General features: G+C 39.3%; 1 protein-coding gene across 1 annotated transcript in view; it reads right to left on the reverse strand.

The window, feature by feature from the left end:
* LOC147169554 (uncharacterized) overlaps nt 1-20,605 on the reverse strand; it is a 93,607-nt gene that overhangs the window by 23,124 nt on the left and 49,878 nt on the right. The window contains exon 11 of the mRNA XM_086082791.1: nt 9,972-10,090. The gene's annotated coding sequence lies outside the window, so the exon portion shown is untranslated. The remainder of the gene's footprint in view (nt 1-9,971; nt 10,091-20,605) is intronic.

Consider the following 20,605-nt stretch of genomic DNA (forward strand, 5'->3'; position numbering starts at 1 on the left):
CATATCATGCAATGGCAATAGAGATTCTAATTCTAATTATATAATTATATAGAATGTAAAGATGTTTGTTAGCATTAAGCTAAAGTGACTTTAAAGTAAGGCACAGCTGATTCACATTTATCTTTAGTTTGATAGCAAATTTAAACTCTGAGTTGCAATAAACACCTTGAAGTGAAATGAGTTCATTCCACTGCCACCGTACAAAGCTCACATCTGAAGTTTTGGTTTCAAAGTCAATATTTTGCAGTTTTGCTCATTTGTCCCACTTTTGGGATCATTAATAATTAGTATTGTCACAGGACTGACTTGGAAGCCATCATTTTTATAGACAAACTACACCTTTTGAAATAATAATAATAATGATAATAATAATAATAATACATTTAATTTGTAATGCACTTTACATTTCAAATAAATCTCAAAGTGCTACAGAGGAAGGTTAAAACAAATTACAATGAATAAATCAGTTAAAAGCTATAAAATCTAATAATAATAATAATAATAAGTAGGCCTTTTAAAAATAAAGGTCTTGGTGTAAGAATTCCTAAAATTTTTTTTTTAGCCCTTTAAATACATTTGCATCTGGCCTATTTTCCAGTCACGAGTGACGAGGTCCATGCTAAAAACAATATAGCTAGCCCACAAAAAGACGCTATCGTTTCAAGGCGTCTTATTTTTTCCATCCTAACACACAGCATCAAAATTTATGAAATGTTTTTGTCCTAAAGCCACTACCATATTGAGTGTGGAGCTGAAGGTACATCCTACCAACACCAACATCGGTCAGCATTAGTGTCTAATATATATTTATTTACCAAGTCAATGCACTTTATCCCCATTAAGGGCCATACGGACTGTTTAATCTCCTGTTTAACTGCATTATGTTGCTAAAGAGTGAAGGAAGGAAGGAAGGAAGGAAAGAAGGAAGTGTTTAATTTACGTTAAATACTCATTGATATTTTAACCCAGCACTTGAGTGCAAATTAATCCCAAAATGAATATAACCATAGCTATTTTTTTATGAGATTAGATTACCGGCAATCAAAAAGAAATCCAAAAACTACAATATTGTTGTTATTATTACTGATGTTACTATTACTATTAGCTAATTTGTTCATTTGTGGGTTAAATCTACTCATTTGCAAAATGTTGGTATAAAACCTCTGCCTGGAATACACATACTGTATGACTTTAGCCTAATAGCATAATTGCCGGAGTCATTCTTAACTAATTGTCATGATTAAAAAACAAACAAAGTGCTTGCTAAAATTTTTGATTTTTCTTTATTTCTGTGTAGATCCACACAGATTGTTCTTGTTTTCCAAAGATGTAAAAAAAAAATGAAAAAAATAACTTGGCCAATTATGCTCTAAAAATGATTTATTTAGATAAAAGCAATGTTTATTGGTATTTTACGGGGCTTCTTTTCTAACATTGTTGAATAAATAAATATGCTCCAGTTGATTCAAATACAACAACAAAAATGCAACAAAAAGCTAACTGATAAACAATGTGTATTGTTATATTATGATATGGAAGGCATATTTTAATTTAATAAATTCTCAGACTAGTAAGTTTAGTAGTACATTTGGTATATTCAATGTATTGTTCTGATAGCATAAATTTTAGCCAGCAGCTGCCAAGTGGAGTCAACATTTTCGAACATACTTTCAAATACTTTCTAACGAACATATATGTTCGACGTTTTTACAAATATCGTATTAGTAGCCTATACGCTATTAACCTATTTATAGTTGCAGGTGAGGCGGAGCCTATCCCAGCTGACTTTAAGACAGGGGTGTGCAGATGGGGTGGGACTAATGGGGCGTTGACCCCACACGTCCACCAATGTGGAAGACAAAAATTTGGAATGATAGTCCACCGTCAATGACAATTTTCTGTTTTGCTCGTCCATCGGCGCAAATATTGTTTGTTATGTAGAAGCGCCACCCGCTTTTGTGCATCAAGCTTGAAAAAGTTCCATCCCCCTACGACCCCCACCGACATCATATTTTTCGGGGACATCAAAAAATGCCCGTTCGCCCCCCGGTTCATACTTTTGTTGAAACGCTGCATGTGATGGAGTGCTTGCATATGTGAAAGCATAACATTTCACTTTTGTAGTGATATATTATTTCTGTCAATAAAAATGACGTTACAAAATCCCAGAGGGGCAGAAGAGTTATTATTTTACAGCCACATACATACGCAATATTATTTGTATAACCTGACAGTTGAAAAGTTGACTTTTACCACTTGGAAAAGTCATAGCTGATAAAAAAATAATAGAATTCCCATGTTTGCAAAAAGTCTTAAACGAAAGCCTTCCTTTGCCAACGGTTGATTATAAACGCCCCAGCAGCTGAAACTTTTTTCTTTTTTTTCTTTTTTTTACTCGTCCACCCTAATCTCCACTCGCGCCTGCTCCTCTCCTACAAGAATTCTCTTGCTATTTATTCAATAAACTTTGCCCAACAATTGTAACCTTGTGTGCCGAGACTTAATGGGAAACGCCCCAACTGTTAAATCGTAAAATTCGAATTAGGGAAGATGGCGCGTAATGCACGGCGAAGCTTTTATTAAAGCCACGCCGAATAATTGAATTGTTCTGCTGCTTGGATTTGTTTAAATAAAATCCTTTGGGTGTCAAACAACAACATGAGGATTCAGACAAATTCTATTAAAGACACAGGTATCTTTTGTTGTATTTGTGCAATCACCAGTGAACAATTCCCCCCCCCCCCCCCCCCCTATTTCTTCGCTTTGGTATCGGAGCTTTTGCTCTGTCACGGCTTATCTTGCATCCAAGCCCTCGGCGAGGGGCTTTCAGCCACTGTGACATGCAATGAAAGGCTGTCATTCCTCCCTTTGCCAAAAAGATTGCAATCGGCGGAGGAACTGTGGGGTGGGGGGGGGGGGGGGGGGTACAGAGAACGAACGGAGACAAAAAATGAAATAAATAAAGGTATCTGGTGAAAGAAGTTAATAAAATTTGTGATGGGAAACGGACGGCCGGGATGTACAATAAGCGCAACGCGTCAGCTGACAGGAAATGCAGGAAGACGTTGGGGAGAAGGGCTGCTCGCACTTATTGGGATGATTATTAAGTAGTGAGTCTAATGCACACGCGCGCACATGCACACGCACACATCAATACAACCAGGGGGGGGGGGGGGGATTTTGTATTTTAGTAAATAAAATTTCACACATTGACAGGAGGTGTCCTTGCTTTTCTGCTGGTGTAATTATCACTCCGGGAAAAGTGTTTCATTAAGAAAAAGCTCCCACTTTCAGACACTTTAGTCACACTGGGCTGGGCACACACACGCACACACGCACACACGCACACACAATCCAGTATTTAATTCATCACCCCTCATCCTGCTTTTCTTGGCCGTCTTCACACCTTCATCATTTTTACTCCATAGTGTTCGATCAGTGAGACAAAGATAATAATCGAACCTTCGCATTCTACCATTATCTCGCCTTCCTTTCCCCCCTCCGAACCCATCATCCGCATCCCCCACCGCCATCCTCTCCGTGCCCCCTCGCTAGCTTGGGGAGGTCTGCAGGTTAATGAGTCATGAAGTGTGAAAACTTCCTGAGACTCAAGCAGAACTAAATGCACTTTCCAGATGTGAGTCCACCGACGTGTGGATGGCCGCGGAAAAGGGGGTAAAGGGTGGGGCAGCATGGGGGTACCGGATATATATATATATATATATATATATATATATATATATATATATATATATATATATATATATATATATATATATATATATATATATATATTTATTCACAGTTTATACCATTCTGACATGTCAAGAAAGCTAAAACATACTCAACGTAACACGCTAAGTCTAACTTCAAAATAAAGTTGACTAACTACAATAATACATTGACAGGCAATGCAAATAGCCTTAGTGCACTTTTACTTTGAAGTTCGCCCACGTCGCGGCGTGATGGCGAGCTTGACTTCCCTTTTAGACGTTTCTTTATGGTAGTTGATTGACGTTGTAGTTGCGACCGACATCAACACAACGCTGTCCCAAACTCATGTTCAATCGCTCATTAAGGACGCTATGAAACCGCTAATTAATGACGGCGTCATTGTATGATACGTCGGAAGTGTCCGACGTAAGTGGCTAGCGGCTAGCGGTTAGCATGACCAACGAGTGTCTGGCTGCCGGCTGGTAAGTTTGACAGCTGGTACCCGGCTTACTTTAAGTCTTTTTCAATATTCTGGACCAAGGCTACTTTGTAATTCCATCTCCATATTTAAAGGGAGGGAATGTATGTGCCTTATATTGCGCGTTGAGGTCTTGATAAAAATGTAAAAAAAAAAAAGATAAATAGAGCTTTGTCTTCATTTATTTTATAAAACACGTTTGCCCATTAAAGAAAGAAAAACATTCAACTCAACATGTCAAACTAAGATGTTTAGATTATAGGAACATAACTTTAAACCATTAATACCTTATTTTACACATGAACCATGTAAAAATAAGAATGTTTCTGCCTCGTATTGCACTTAAAAGTTATGTTCCTAAATTCTAAACGGCTATATTATACATTTTGAATATATATTTTTAAATTTAATGTGAAAAGCGCTTTACAAAATAAATGAAGACTAAAATATATAAATGGATATTAGGGCAGTCAAAATTAAAGCGTTAACTCTGGATATGAATTTAAATTCTTTAAAGCATTAAAAAAAAAATAACTCAGATAATTCGGTGTGCAGCAAAACTTGGAGGAGTCACTGGCAGGAAGATGAATAAACATGAAGTATAGGTACATTAATTCCAAGATATTACTCAAGCAATCGTAGTAGAAAATAGTAGTAAAAAATGTGATTAATCGGAATATTGTGGAATTAATTAGTTTTGACAGCAATAAAATGTTTTATATTATTATCTTAAGTTTGAGTTGATTTGAGTTCTGTGGTTGATTTGCAATCCGTTGCAATATCATCAACATCAACAATCAATAACCACTGAATATTTGTCAATCGGATGAGAATTGCGACCAGTTGAGCGCCGACGAACTGGCCAAACTCCAGTTAGCAATAGCAAATACTGCTACTTGATATTCCAAAATGTCAATTAGCATCACGGAGCACTTTGTTGCTTCAGTAATGGCCACACTTTGGACAATCATCACTGGAGTGGGAGGAATTCGAGCCACTCCAAATGAAAGCAATCAAAAACGTGGTTGACCCCAACGCCGCTCGACTGCACGCGAAGACAATAGAGCGGCGGCGTGAGTGCCAATCATTCATGTCATCAGCGAAAAATTGTCAACAAACGGCCTTAACCACGATGCCAGTTTGCGCTCACGGTTGAACGTTTGCGTACGGTCGTCATTTAAGAGGCTCTCCTCGCTCTCCTCGCTCGCTCGCTCGCCAGCCGGCGAGTGCGATCGAGCGACGAGTCGTTATGAGAGAAGAAGTTGAAAACGGGACGGAATCAATAGCATTTAGCCAGCAGCCGTGCTGCTGTGGATGCATTTAACGCGTCAAGAAGAGGAAAAACAACCAATTGCCTCCGAACGCACACTTTATTGACCACACACACACACACACACACTGCAGGCGTATTGACTGGTTTAAGGCAATTAGAGCAGTGTACTTTCTCCCACAAACCTGCTGTGATGCTTTGTGCGGCTCGCTAAAAAGTGTGACAAACATGGCTAAATTAGCACCATTCTGAAATCAACAATTGATCTCGATATGTTTGAATAGTTTAAACTTCATTTATTTTCAGCACCGTGGCGCCTTGAGATACAAGTGACCCGACTTGAGCTGTACGGCGACATTAGCAGTCATCTAGACCGCGCCGGTGGCAGCAACGATCATACAATGAATCGTACCTTTCTACGAAAACTGCTTTGTTACCGCCCACTTTGAGGTCGCCGCATGTCAACCAGCGCGTTTGTCGATTGAACCATGTTGAAATTTCACGCCTGGGACGTTCGTTCTCTTCCAAAATGATGTGTACGCGTGTGTCCTACGCTGTTATTTTGTCCGACTCGTGCATATTAACTCATTCACTGCCATTGACGGCGATAGACGTCAAAAATTCATTTGAACTATTTCTATTAGTTTAAATTTTTTTTCCCACTTTTGTTAACAAGAGTATGAAAACCTAGATTTTTAAAAAAAAAATTGCATTAGAACAGATATTAAATTTGTGATTAATCGTGAGTTAATTACGATTAAAGATTGTAATATAATATTTTCTTAAAAAAATAAAATTTAAAAAAAGTAATTATTTTTTAATTTATTTTTAATAATATTTTTAAGAAAAGATTATTAAAATTCAGGGGCGTTTTAACCGTAATTAATCGCATGACTTCACTAGTTAACTCACGATTAATTACAAAATTTATATCTGTTCTAAATGTACAAAAAAAAAAATAATTGTAGGTTTTCATACTCTTGTTAACAAAAGTGGGAAAAATGTTAAACTAATAGAAATAGTTGAATTTAATTTTTGACGTCTATAGCCGTCGATGGCAGTGAATGAGTGAATGAGGAAAACGTGACGTCATTTGAGATCAACCCTATTGTGATGCATCTTTACATGCAACTTTACACGAACACATAAAATATATGAAGTGTGCAACTCTGTCTGAAATTCTTCATATTATTGATGTGACTCAAAATACAGTAATAGGATCAACTAACAGCATCATCATATATGACTAGAACCCACAAATGAGCACCCGATCACGGACAACCGTTTCCCGCTCACATTCACACCAACAAGGCAATTTAGAGTCTTCAATGAACCTAACATGATTTTTTTTTTGGGGCACGTGTGAAGAAGCCGGCGTACCTGGAGAAAACGTACGGATGCACGCAGACAACAGCAGTTTCCGTGACAAACTAGATGGGCCTGAATCAATCCAATTTGGTCACACGTGCTTACTCGTGTAATCCTATCAGACGAGGCGTGCTGCGTTCACATCTCGCCGGAAGTCAAAATAAAGTCTGCGCATGAAGGATGTTGACTTCAGACACAAATCATAGAAAATGGTGACACAGCTTGTTTTATAATGATCTAATAATATGCTCAATTCTGTGATCAGCAAAACTCAGAAAGTTACTCCACCATTTAAGCTCCGGTATGAATAACACATTATAATGTATATAAGAAAATATAATTGGATGAATAAAGACATTATAAACCATTAAAACGGGACCTTTCACCTTTTCAGTCAGCTCACTCTCATTGCACAGTATATGTGTGTGTGTGTGTGTGTGTGTGTGTGTGTGTGTGTGCGTGCGTGTGGGGGTGTGCGTGCGTGCGTGTGTTCCAGTGGGAGCGCTTGGTTCACTTTGTGTTTTCTAAACATTTGACAACGCCCACAGCTCCCATGCGGAGGCGGCTCCCGGTGTCCTCGGCGTGACTCTCTAGACGTCTCTATATCAACACGGTGCAAACAACACCACACGCACACACGCACGCACACACACCCCCACACACACACACACACACATGGACGTACACAAAGCTGTAAGACGTCGGGGATAAAGACCAGCCAACCGAGACTTGGAAGTGCTGGAAAACATTTCCATCTTATTGGCCTGTTATTTTGTATCACGCACGCACACTCTACCAGGAGATGCCATTTTCATTTCTAAAGATGGTTACGCAATTGAATCAGCGTGGATCAATAACTGGCTATGTCATTTATTTTGCGAGGTGGAGCGTTTTTTTGCCGCTGTTCTTAATTCATGAGAGAATACCACAAAGACAACATTTGTGACTGGACGGAGGTGTTGTTCCAAATTTGGATCATTTGGCCTTGGCTGAGGCCCTCTTTCCATCCTAGCTCTCCCTTCGCTCGTCCCCTCCCTCCCCGCCTCCTCGACTTAATATCTCTCTTCTCTCCCCTCAAGGTGTCTAAGCTGTGAAACATTTAATCGCCGCGGTAACGGTTTCATATCTGGCCCAGAAATCAAATAATGCCGGCTGATTTACTCCCCCTAGCAACCAGGGAGCACAGCCCTAGCAACCGACCCAGTCGGCAGGCCAGACCTAATCAGGTTGAAAATATTTCAATTATTGTGTTGATTCTAGGAAGTGTGTGTGCGCGCGCGCGCGCGGGTGTGCGCTTGCAAATGATATCAGCCGCTATTGATGTGAGCGGAGGAGGGAGCGAGGCTGTGAGGAAAAGACAAGATGTGCGATGAGTGAGGCTGATGGAGACATCAGGAAGCAACAACAACACATGGTCAGTCTGGACGGGATAGTCGCACAGTTGGCACGCTCGCCGCGCGCGCGTGTGTGTGTGTGTGTGTGTGTGTGTGTGTGTGCGTGCGTGCGTGCGTGCGTGTGTGTGCGTGCGTGGTTTTCGGACCAACAATGTCCACGCATACACAGGTATTTTAAAAACTGATTTTCCATGTGTGAGCTAAATAACCATATTTCCATTTGATGCCCGGCGTGCCAAGTAGCATAACGGGCTTTATAACTCTTCAGACAAACCAAGCCTTGGAACTGTGATGAAAACAAATCACTTAAAAGGGGAAGTCAACCCCCCTCCCCCAAAAAAATATTAATAATATGTTCTATGCAGCCCCACTAGTCTAAATATTTGGGTTGATATTGTGTTAGTGGAATATGAGTTAAGCAGCAAAATCCAGCAGTTTTGATCAATCTGAGGGGGCGGCCATTTTGCCACTTGCTGTCGAGTGAAAATTACATCACAGTTGCTCAGGTCTCAACCAATCACAACTCAGCTTCAGAAAACAGGTGAGCTGTGATTGGTCGTTGTCTGATAAAAAACTGGATTTTGCTGCATAATTTATATTCCACAAATTAAAAATTAATCAGAATGTCATGTTTAGACTAGTGAGGTCACATATTAATATCAAGAAATGGTTACGGTTGACTTTCCATTTAACTCATTCACTGCCATAAATGAATAAAAAAAAAAAAGATTATAAAAAAATTGGGGGTGACAGGCGATTAATATGTTTAATCGTAATTTATCGCATGACTTCACTAGTTATTAATCAAATCTAGTTATTAATCAAATCACTATTAATCAAAATGTTTATGTCAGTTCTAAATGTACAATAAAAAAATTCTAGCTTTTCATACTCTTGGAAAAAAAATGTTGAACTAATAGAAATAGTTCAAATGAATCTTTGACATTTATAACCGTCAATAGCAGTGAATGAAAAAAATAATAATTTAAAATTCGGGCCGTCAGGCGATTACAATATTTAATCGTAATTAATCGCATGACTTTACTAGTTAACTCACGATTAATCACAATTTTTATATCTGTTCTAAATATGCAATTAAAAAATATATAGGTTTTCATACTCTTGTTAACAAAAATGGAAAACATATATAACTAATAGAAATAGTTCAAATGAATTTTTGACGTCTATAGCCGTCAATGGCAGTGAATGAGTTAATATCGAGGGTGCATGCAGTAATGTTACAATTTATAGGAAGAAAAAAAATCTAACAAATACTTATTAGGACTCATTTTTGATGGACACGTCAGCCTATACTGTATTTTAACGTTGGTCATTATGATGGCATAGAATATGTGCCATGGGTCAATCAAGGTTGTACATGCAGTAGTACCACACCCACTTTTTGTTAATAGAGCTGTGTGGATACCGTGCAGTGAAAAAAAAGGCCATCAGTCATCATTGCGCGCTTGTTGTGTTGTACACAATGTGCAAAAGCGTCTGTACGCCTGTGTGGGTTGTTTATTTGATTTAGGTGTCTGTGTATCCATTAGAGGAAGTAAACATCTGCTGGGGGGCACTTTTGAGGTTTGCTTCGTCAATCAATAACGGAGTGCATGTGAATTTTTACACTCACTTTGTCATGTAGTAGCGCACAATTATTATCCTTTGTTAGCGCCGCAGCGGGAGGATTTGCATTAACATAATAATAACGAGACGTGGCAACATGTGGGAAAGAAGAGTGACTTACACACTTTGCGTACTCTGTCAACCTCAAAGACGGCGGTTGGAATGGCGCCGCGGCGTCCGCATTTAGGGACTTTGGTGTGAAGGGGTCAAGAGGTGATGATGCGAACCTTAAGACGGAAACTGGGTAAAAATAGAAAGAGAAAGAACACAACAGGAAATGATGTCACAATTTAGATCAATTTGCTTCTTAGTTAGGGTTAGGCCCGATTATCGGCCGGTCGGTTTATTTGCGCCGATATTCAGCATTTTGACCAACATCGGCATCGGCCATTTTGAAGAATCATATGGTCGATAATACATCCATTTTAAAAAAAGTGTTAACTTCAGGGAAGTAATTATTAAAATTTTCAGAGATGCCGATGACCCTGGGAATTCTCTGCACCTTTTGTTTTTGTTTGAAATTAAAATGTAATACTTTAGATATTTTTGAAATTTTTGAATACTTTATTTACCGTAGAAAACAATTGTTGAAGTTCTTTAACTTTTGAAAACATGCTACTGCCCCTGAGGGATCCTGGAACTTTTTGTTCGATTTTTAAAACAAATATGTCTATTGACTAAGACTTTCTTGTAAACTCCAATATTTTACGAACCCTAAAAACAATTCAATAAACACGTGCTTTAAAATTCCCCCCAAAAAATAAGAGCTGAAAATGAATATTGGCTCCAAATATAGGTTATCGGCGTCCTTGACTACTAATAATCGGTATCGGTATTGGCCCTGAGAAAACGATATTAGTCTATCTCTATTCTTAATGGGGTCAAAGTCACGATAAAGTGCCTTTGGTGTCCTCATCAGAATATCTCAATTGTCAGGAAAATGTAGCAAATAAAACGAAGGTAGGCCCTATTTTCATGTAAAATCAAATTTTACGTTGATAGCCGTCAATGGCAGTGAATGAGTTAAATGCTAACATCCCCCCCCCCCCCAAAAAAAAAATACTCCACCCTGTCAGCAAGCCCACATATTTTGACAAATATGTATTTCTAACTGCATAGCATGTCATCTACTGACTAAAATCAACATAAAGTTGAATGGAAAATGTGTGTTTGTGTGCACTCTATGCAGGTAAGCGAACCAGCCGCTTTGTCGCCAGTGACGATCAGAGAGGCGTTTTGAGTGATTTCACACTTGTTTTGTTTTGACAGTTTGAAGCAGCTTTGCACTCGGAGAAGCTTGTTGTCGCCAAACTGAAGAGCTAGCCTCTAAAAAAAAAAAAAATCAGCCGCTATTGTGATTGAAAATGTCAATTGGTTCTCTGCGTCTTTCGCATTCGTCACAGCTGCCACTAGAACGTCAAATTGCTGCGCTATGAGAAGCCGCCTGATGGCCACAAAGTATATCTCTGCGGCCATTTGTCATCATTGCGAGGGTTGAATTTATTGCAACCGGGTGTTGTTTTACATTCAGGTCTTGATCTGTGTACATAAAAAACTTTATTGCTCTAAATTTTAAGCTAGCACCTGAAGAATCAAAAATGTTGATGCGAAGACAGAAAAGCAACCCCCCAAAATCTAACTTTTCCAATTTCTCATTCACATTATAAAGACCGAGCGGCTAAAGTTATTTCAGTGTGTGTGTGAGTGTGTGCGCGCGTGTGTCAGTTGGAAGGGCAGCTAGGCGTAAAATTGAGTGCGGATTCATTAGGTTGTGTGAGCTGAGCTGCAGTCGCTTTAAGTGATACATTTCCTCTGCGAGTGGAGGTGTGTGGGTGGATGGGGGCTGACTGAAGGGGGGGGGGGGGTAGTGTGTCTGTCTGTCGGTCTCATACGGGCGCGCATGCACACAATTTAGAGGCCTTTATTCTATATCCTCCCCTCCTCTGTCTAAACGCAGAGTGACACTGTAAATCTGAGCCAATTTCCTCCTCTAATCATCATTAAAAAGCGCAAATGACTCCACTCGCCATTAAACACTCCCACGTGCGTGCCGCCATTAGCGGCGCTTCCACAGAGCCGCCCGGCCGCGGCCTTCTGTTTTGCCTCCTCCGACCTCCACCATTTTTTTTTTTTTTTTGTCGTGTGTGTGCGTGTGTGTGTTCACTCAGTAGACAAGGAGACACAGCGGCATGTGTTAAAAATATGTCACAGCGCACGGGGAGGATTATAGTTTACCAGTGTGGGATCCAACGGCAACAAAAAACTAGCGTGTTTTCTGTCTCCAGTAAAACACATTTGCAGGCTGTCAAGTGTATGCCAAAGCAACAGGTGGTGCTATAACACCTAAGCTCTTAGGTCATTTAAGCCATTCAGAAGGAAGTCATTTCTAAAAAAAAAAAAAAAAAAGAAGGTACGATAGCAATGGAAATTGAAGAACATCGGAAGCAAGCTCGTGAACCAATTTTGAAAATAATGGGATGAACTTTTGGGGTACTGACCCCCGTACAGTATAGTCATGATATAATATGTTAAGTTTTAGTAATTTTTTTTTGGGGGGGGAAAAAATAGCACTGGCATTCTAACAATGCAAACGTTTTAGTGCCACTGTCCGTTTTCATGTGAAGACATTTTAATAGAAACAAATGAAAAAAAAAGGAAAAAAGAAAAGGAAAAAAAGAAAGAAAATGAATACAAATATCCCTTGCCATTAAATACACATCAATCCGGCTGGTTGTTTGCCATATAGCGTTACAACAGTAAGTACATATTGCTATTAAGTGTCCTGTTGTTGATGTAGAATGTCCCAAAAATACGATGGATTCCATGCAGGGTTGTTTTCGGCAGCCATTTTAGTTCTAAGATGAGTCTTTTGGACGAAAATACTTAGTAGTCTTAGTCCCATTTTAGTCATCTCGGTACGTAAATGATGGTTTAAGTCCAATTTTAGTCTAGTTTTAATCACATTTTTGTAATCAATAATAATAATTGACATCTATTTGATAAGAATTACTAAAAGTACAACCTTAAGAAAACAATGGCCTTTACTATCAAACAAGCGAAACAAAAATAAGGTACATGACTTGTACTCACCCTTTACTTGATCTTTTAGATCTTCCTCTAGCGATGACCAGAAATATAACTTATCTGTACTATTGTTGTTGTTTTTTTGTGTGTGTGGGAGGAACAGCAACAAGTTTGACAACGCATTACAGTACACTTCCTGCTAAATCCTCGCATGTTCACAACATACCATGAATTGACGTTAGCATAGCAAAGCTAACTTCAACCCTGAATGTGCTGCTAGCTAACTTCCTGTTGAAGTTAGCTAGCAGCCCGTTTGTGCCCTGTGTTACAGGTACGCAGTAAACTTTAAGCTTGTTAAAATGAACGGCACACATATGCTGTTCATTTTAATGCAATCATTTCCCCTTTTTTCCTACCGTATTAGTACCATTTATTTTTCAGCCACCTTTAATGGATTTTTTTAATGTTAATATTATCTTAGAGTATGACGCGGTACAGTATTACAGTGCTACAAATGACAACCACAGTGATAGCCATATTTTTATTTAATACGTCTGAAAATGTCCATCAAAAGTGTACATTACTATTTTTACGAAGTGTTTTTTTTTATTTTTATATACAGCTCTTGTAATTGAAGTGTTTGCAATATTAGAAGACAGGAAGCAAAGCAGGCGTGCACCATATTAATCCAGAATACAAACTCGAGGCCGCCTGGTTTGAGACAATGAGAAGTGAAATACGTACAAATCCCGACTATTCCCTGCCTCACTTTGAGGCAGGCACACACAAGAGGATGATGGGATTTCATCAAAGTCTATTGTTGGTGCCACAGTCTCATTTCTCGCCTGGAGCTTGCAATATTCTCACCCACGAAATTAATTTGAGTCTGACATTTCGGCCCCAAATGTAACCTCGGGATTTTATTGTGTGGCACCCAAACTGAAATATTAACATCGCAAAGGTTGGAGTGTTTATTTCCAAATGTTTTTAGGCAAACAGTTCAGAATATGTAATATTCCCAACACTTTGACTCGTGTTTGTGAAATTTACATCATAAAAATATGCATCTTAGTCATTTTGCCAGTATTTAAGAAGATTTAAAAAACATTGGCAGCCTAATAGCATAACTTTTTTTTCACAAGAACATTGGTATTTTTTATTATGAACGTGACAGTAAATTAAAAATGACTCAGGCAATTATGCTTTTAGGCTAACAACATACAAATTGATGAACAAATAGCTCCCTTTAACTCATTCACTGCCATTGACGGCAATAGACGTCAAAAACTCTTTTGGTAACAAGAGTATGAAAACCTAGATTATTATTATTATTTTTTTAGAAATACAGATATAAAATGTGTGATTAATTGTAAGTTAACTATTGAAGTCATGCGATTAATTACGATTACAATTTTTAATCGTCTGACGCGACTTAAAGATGATTAAAAATACGGGGCGTCAGGCGATTACAATTTTTAATCGTAATTAATCGCATGACTTCACTAGTTAACTCACATTTAATCACACATTTTATATCTGTATTTCAAACAAAAAATCTAGGTTTTCATACTCTTGTGAAAAATTAATTTTTAACGTTTATAGCCGTCAATGGCAGTGAATGAATAAAAATAAAATAAAAAAAGATTATTAAAAATTCGGGCCGTCAGGCGATTAAAATTTGTCATCGTAATTAATTGCATGACTTCACTAGTTAACTCACAATTAATCAAAAATTGTATGTCAGTTCTAAATGTACAATAAAAAATATATAGGTTTTCATACTCTTGTTAACAAAAGTAGAAAAAAAATTAACTCATAGAAATAGTTTAAATGAATTTTTGACGTCTATAGCCGTCAATGGCAGTGAATGAGTTAAGCTTTAAAAGGAACCTCAACTGTCATGTCAAGTTTGCTCTATATTATTTGTTACTAACATAACTATGAGACACATTTTTCAAAAATCATTTCCAGTTTAATACATTTTGTAGAAACTTTATTTGGACGTACGCCGCCATTGTTATTTACGCCGCAACGCATTCAGCGCATAGTGACGTAGAATGGCGGAGTTTTGATCGTCCCTTTAGGAACGCTACGGAGACTTACCTTGCTTTTTTTTAATCAACGTTTCACATTGCTCGGCAGAGAGCGAGCCGCCGTTCTAATAAAAATGGCGGCGTACTTCCAAATAAAGTTTCCCAAAAATGTATTAAACTGGAAATGATTTTGGAAAAATGAATCTCATAGTTATGTTAGTAACAACCAAATAAATAATATAGAGCAAACTTGTCATTACAGTCGGGGCTCCTTTTAATGCATAATAACCTTAATAAACACGTTCTCAGCTTGATGCATAAGCGGCAACGGTGGCAGATGGAGAATTGACTCCAGCCATATTGTGCGAAGGTGTTAAAGACGCACCTTCACTCACTTAGTGGTGAATTAACTCCGTAAGGCAAAGTCATAAAGAAGCCTTTTAGTCCTAATGGAAAGAACCCTGCCGAGCGCGTTGCAGCTGTGCTGTCATTAGCTGCCGTTTGTTTTCACACTTTGTTTGTTTATTGCTTTGTTTTTGCACCTGCGACATGGCCGGAGAGGGTCGTGAGAAAGGATCCGGGGTTCAGGAGAGGATCGGCTCCCTGTTAGTAAACGGGAGACTCCCAGAGGAGCACTAACTCCTGGACCGAAAGATTGACGGGAGTAGCCGAGGCTGTTTGCAATTAACAGTCAGTACGCTCGACATCCACTTTTACTTGAGCTACTGAATTAACTTGACTAAAGGGCCCGATTTACTAAGATCCTTGATAGTCGGCGCTAAATTGTGTGATCACTCTAAAAGACGGCATGCCCTGTATGTGGGCGTGTTGATCGTGGTCTAAGTTTACAATCTTATAGTAAGATCTCAAATTAAAAAAAAATAATTTTAAGATCCCCAATAGTTAATGAGGAACTGCTTCAATAGGCTGTTCACGCCCACCACGGTGCAAATATGACTTTCTTTTTTTTTCAAGCTTGCACGTGTCATGTGAAAATACCGCAACTTAGTCTAGGCCACCCATGCGCTGATTTAGATCGCACCTTGCACCAGACTTTCACTGAGCACGAAAATAGAGCCCATAGTTTGACTTGCTATCGAAGCACGGCAGTTGTTTACTCTTCATAAAGTTCAAAAATGTGTACTAGTAAGTAACACAAAACATCGGTTTTGCTTCCAATGTGATTATAGTAGCGTGACATTAAAAAACAACTACCTAAATAGCAACAGTAATTACAGGTACTTATTTAGTTATTTACTTATTCTAACCACAAAATGGAACAAAATCTATATTTGTTTTAGACACCACGTTACATAAAAATGTCTGCTCAAAGCAATCACACGCTATTCCTATTTTTCTTCAGCCCATTATTTTGACATGCATCTACTTCCGCATAATCCATCAGATTCACATCATGCCATTTTCAACATATGCCAAAAATTCACACCTTGCGGGCTATTATTTTTTTATCATTTCAAAATTTCAACCCCAAATTTAACATTTTCAACCCAAAATTCCCCATATATTTCCAATGGGAGATTCAAAATGCTGCAATTGGCTGGCAACCCGTTTAGGGTGTACCCCGCCTACTGCCTGAAGAGAGCAGGGATAGGCTCCAGCACCCCCGCGACCCTTGTGAGGAAATACGTGGTTACGAAAATGGATAGATGATTCGAAAATGTCCGTTCCCATTTGAACCTTAAAACATTCGCCACATTTAATTTGCCTTGGTAACAATTTTTCAACACTTCCAAAGTTTCCACTTCGAACACAAAAAAAAATCCCATCGTACATCATTTAATATCATTTCCGTATCATTCAATACAATTCCACACTATCCATATGTTTTCATTCAGCATTCACGCGCAATTTCTGGAGAAATTGCACGCGTCTAATTTCTTTAGGGCAGTTACAATCGAACCCAATTCCCAATTCCTAGTTTCTACATACTTATAATTATGAACACATGATTGCATCCATGGCATCTTATAATGAACAACTGTTAATAGAACTGCAGTTTTCCCGGCATCTCGCCTCTTTTTAGCCCTTTTTTTTAGTCGACTAAATCTACGACTGTATATCTGGTCAAAATGGAGGCAAACTCTCAGTTGAATTGGTGAAGAAATAAAAGTGACATGATTTGCTCTCCTAAGTAAAAATAGCCGCTAATACATCAGACCTTAACTTCATTACGGGTGGTTTTCGTCCTTGTCACAGTGTGCGCGTGTTGCCCCACATGAGAAGATAAAGTTCGAATCTTCCTCACAATATTGAAGATGAAGCAGTGTGTGCGTGCGCGCGCGCGTTTTCGCGTGTTGTCGAAGTACGATGATAACAGGTCTTCCTAAAAGATAAACTGTGGCGCATCCCCAATGGAACGTCTTCATGATGTGCAGCGTGAAACATTGAGGAATCGCTGCCGTGTGTATGTGTGTGTGCGTGTTAAACAATAGAGTTCCCACATCAGATGATGCAACTTGCTTCTCCCACCCAAACTATACCCCCCCCCCCCCTTCTTTATCCTCCCCTAATCATTCCCCTCGGAATCCTCCGCCTGATATAATTGAGTAGCAACTTCACCAAAACGCACACGCACGCACACACGAACACCTTCCTCTCCTCGCCTTGTGCCAACGACGCCCCTCCTGGCGGGGACGCGGAATGAGATATGACATTTCATTTGTTTTGTTTTTTTTGCCACTTGGCAAACTTGCTAGGGGGAAATAAATAAATATTTCATTAGAAGGCTGGGAGGGGCATAAAGCGCACGGGTTCAGAGAAAAAAACAGAAGGTGTTTTACACGGGTTTGGGCTACACCCAGAACCTTTAAAGTCTTGGGCTCCAGTTTCATGCCCAGTGTAAAAATATGGCATGAGGTGTGTTGTAAATTTGCGCAGGGGCAGGCTAAATCAAGTTTCAGTATTTTGACAGACATGTAGAAGCTGGTCTCGCTTCCTCTTTCACTGCTATAGATGTCAAATATCCATGTTACCTGGGAAGGCTGGCAGTGATAAAAAAAAAGAAGTGTTTTTGCCTTTTTGCTCGTAGATGTGAAGGTTTGCTTGCAGTTCCTTACAAACGTAATTTGGACACCAACCCCTTAGAACCCATAGATGATTGCAGTGGGCATGACACATTTGTGCGTCTAAACCAATAAAATGCATAATTTGGATGATGGGAAAAAATCTGGTTCATGATTGGATCCTAGCTGACCAATCACAATAGCAAATGGATTTTGTGTAAAATTGTTGCATATAAGCGTGGTAAGTTTACAACACGTGACAGCCATATTATCCTGGCGTCCACTATAACAAATACAAATATGAGATACCCCCAATTTTTCCCCCATGTTGGTCTTATGTGTGGGAAAAGAGTCAACATCAACAATAAATAAATATATATAATAAATAACAAAAAATTGCCAGCAGAAAAGTTGCGGGTCTAAGGGGTGAAGAGAATCGGAGTCTTTTTTTCATCATACCAAGTGCTATTACCTTGTGCATGGCATGTAAAGGGAATAAGAGGAGCCGCGTTGATCCACGGCAAAATAAGTCAGCTGTTGGCTTAAATAATACCAAAACATAGTCTAAACCACCCCTGTGCAGATTTACACTGCACCTTGCACTACACAGTAAATTCTGTCTACGAGTAAATGCAACTCCAAGAGAGCAAAAATTATGTTTTGGCTCAGCTCAGGTGGTAGTGTGGCAGTCTTCAAAGCTGAAGGTCATAAGTTTGCTCCTCAACCCTTTAGTGACTGAATTTTTTTCCAATTTTTTATTTTTATTTTTACTCTCTTCCAAGTGTAAATATTACTTTAAAAACTGAGTCTAATTGGTCCCACTCTAAATAGAGCCAAATTTACCCGACAGAATTTACACTGAGCATGAAAACAGACCCCTTAAGGACAATTTAAAGCCGTCAATGAACCTACAGAGGATGTTTTATTTTATTTTATATATAATGTTGGAGCCAAAAATCAAACCCCGAACCTCAAACTGAAACCAAGGCATGCTTAACCACTATAGTCAGTCCATCGTGTTGCTTGACGTTACGCATGGCGAAGGAACATTTCCCAAACCTCTTTGAGGTTGTGTTTGTGAGCGCGAAGGAGCAACGCAGTCCAGCAGCAGACCCGGGCAGATAAGCCAATCAAGTGTGTCCCTCCACAGCACCTATCATCCCGCCTCTCTCGTTAGAGCTCTTTATCAAGCTGCCCTCTGCCGCCTCGTTGCCATCTCTCTCCGGGCTCACCCAGAGACTGGCGGCTTTATTGTCTTAATTAAAACAGAGCCTGTTTAATTATTTTAATCCTCACGACCGTACAGCGGGGACTGTTGAGATTGGGGGGGGGGGGGGGGGGGCAACCAGGAAGGTGAGGAAGAAGAGGTGGAGGAAGAGGAGTAGCCCTGACATTTCGAATTAAGCTCTTCAAGTTCAAAAGCAGGAGTTCTTATCACTTTTCCTTCTCGTTCATTTTCCAATTTGTGGCCTCCTCTTTCGCTCCGTTCCTCCCCTCGTCCTCTTTTCCTGCTCCCTCCTTTTCTTCTCCCTCTTCGGCACCTTTGAGAGATTAGCAGTTTGAAGAACAGCCCCCGCTGAGAGCTCCGTTCAAGTGCAGACATCAAAAGAATCTGTGATTGCTACAATAGCACATCGAGTCATGTGTGCATCGGGGGGAAATATCTTAATACCCCCTCCATCTTTCCCCTCCCCCTGATCGTTCCAAACAGCTTTAAGGGTGACACCACGCAGTGTGTTCGCATTCCAACACGCGATGACCAGTTTCTATCCAGCGCATCACTTAATGTTCTGCTCCCAAATTGGAATAAATGGCCACGTACTGGCGAGTTGTGGACGAGCAGTTCACTTGCAGTCCACAGTTTTGTTTTGTTTTTGCGCTTGCAAGACTTTTGTGGAGAAGTTTTGTGAATCAATGGCGTCATTTGAGGGGCAACGATCTAATTTTGTGGATTTTTTTTTTTTTGCACGTTAATCCCAATAAACTGAAGCCAGGGTTTTACACAAATTTAACAAATGATCAATTGGTTTTCTTTTTTGTAAAGCATAATCAAGAGTTTTTATGAAATTTAATTTGTGTAAAACAGCAAAATCATGTTTACAAGTGAAGTTAAATTGATTTAAATAACAAAAAAAAAAGATCAGATCTATCGTCAAACTTAGGACTCTATTGTGAAAACAAACAAATATTACTGATATTTTTCATTCATTAATTTTCAAAACCGCTAATGAATATTGTTAATCCTAAAGGCCGGACATTCCCTCTGGCTAAAGTCCGGCGAAGCGTAGCATTTCTGGTTCTGAGTCCAAACAATTATTAATTTGCCTTCTATTTTGTTGTTCAAAATTGGATATTCTCCACATTAAGGCGGTTCCAGCCAGACGTTTGTTGCTAGCTTAAACGAGCTTGCGAAGCTTTTTTGGGAAAGTCTACGCAGTTCGATAAAACGTTCAAATCTCGGCTTCGCAGCTTTGCTATTCAACGTGTTTGAATGATGCGCCGTGGAGTGCGTCGAGACAAGTACAGAGGACACATTAGCTGCAGTGTGATCCTCCCTATGGCCGCCTGCTCCTGTTGCACTCTGGGTAATGAAGCCGCCGTTTACAAATAAACACTGGGCTCCACGGGAACCCTAATAAACTCCCTTGCTGTGACTTCTACCTTCCCCATAATCA

This window comes from Leptonotus elevatus, chromosome 8 (assembly GCF_054856555.1).
Source record: "Leptonotus elevatus isolate MCC_2025b chromosome 8, RoL_Lele_1.0, whole genome shotgun sequence".
In the NCBI taxonomy this organism is placed as follows: Eukaryota; Metazoa; Chordata; class Actinopteri; order Syngnathiformes; family Syngnathidae; genus Leptonotus; species Leptonotus elevatus.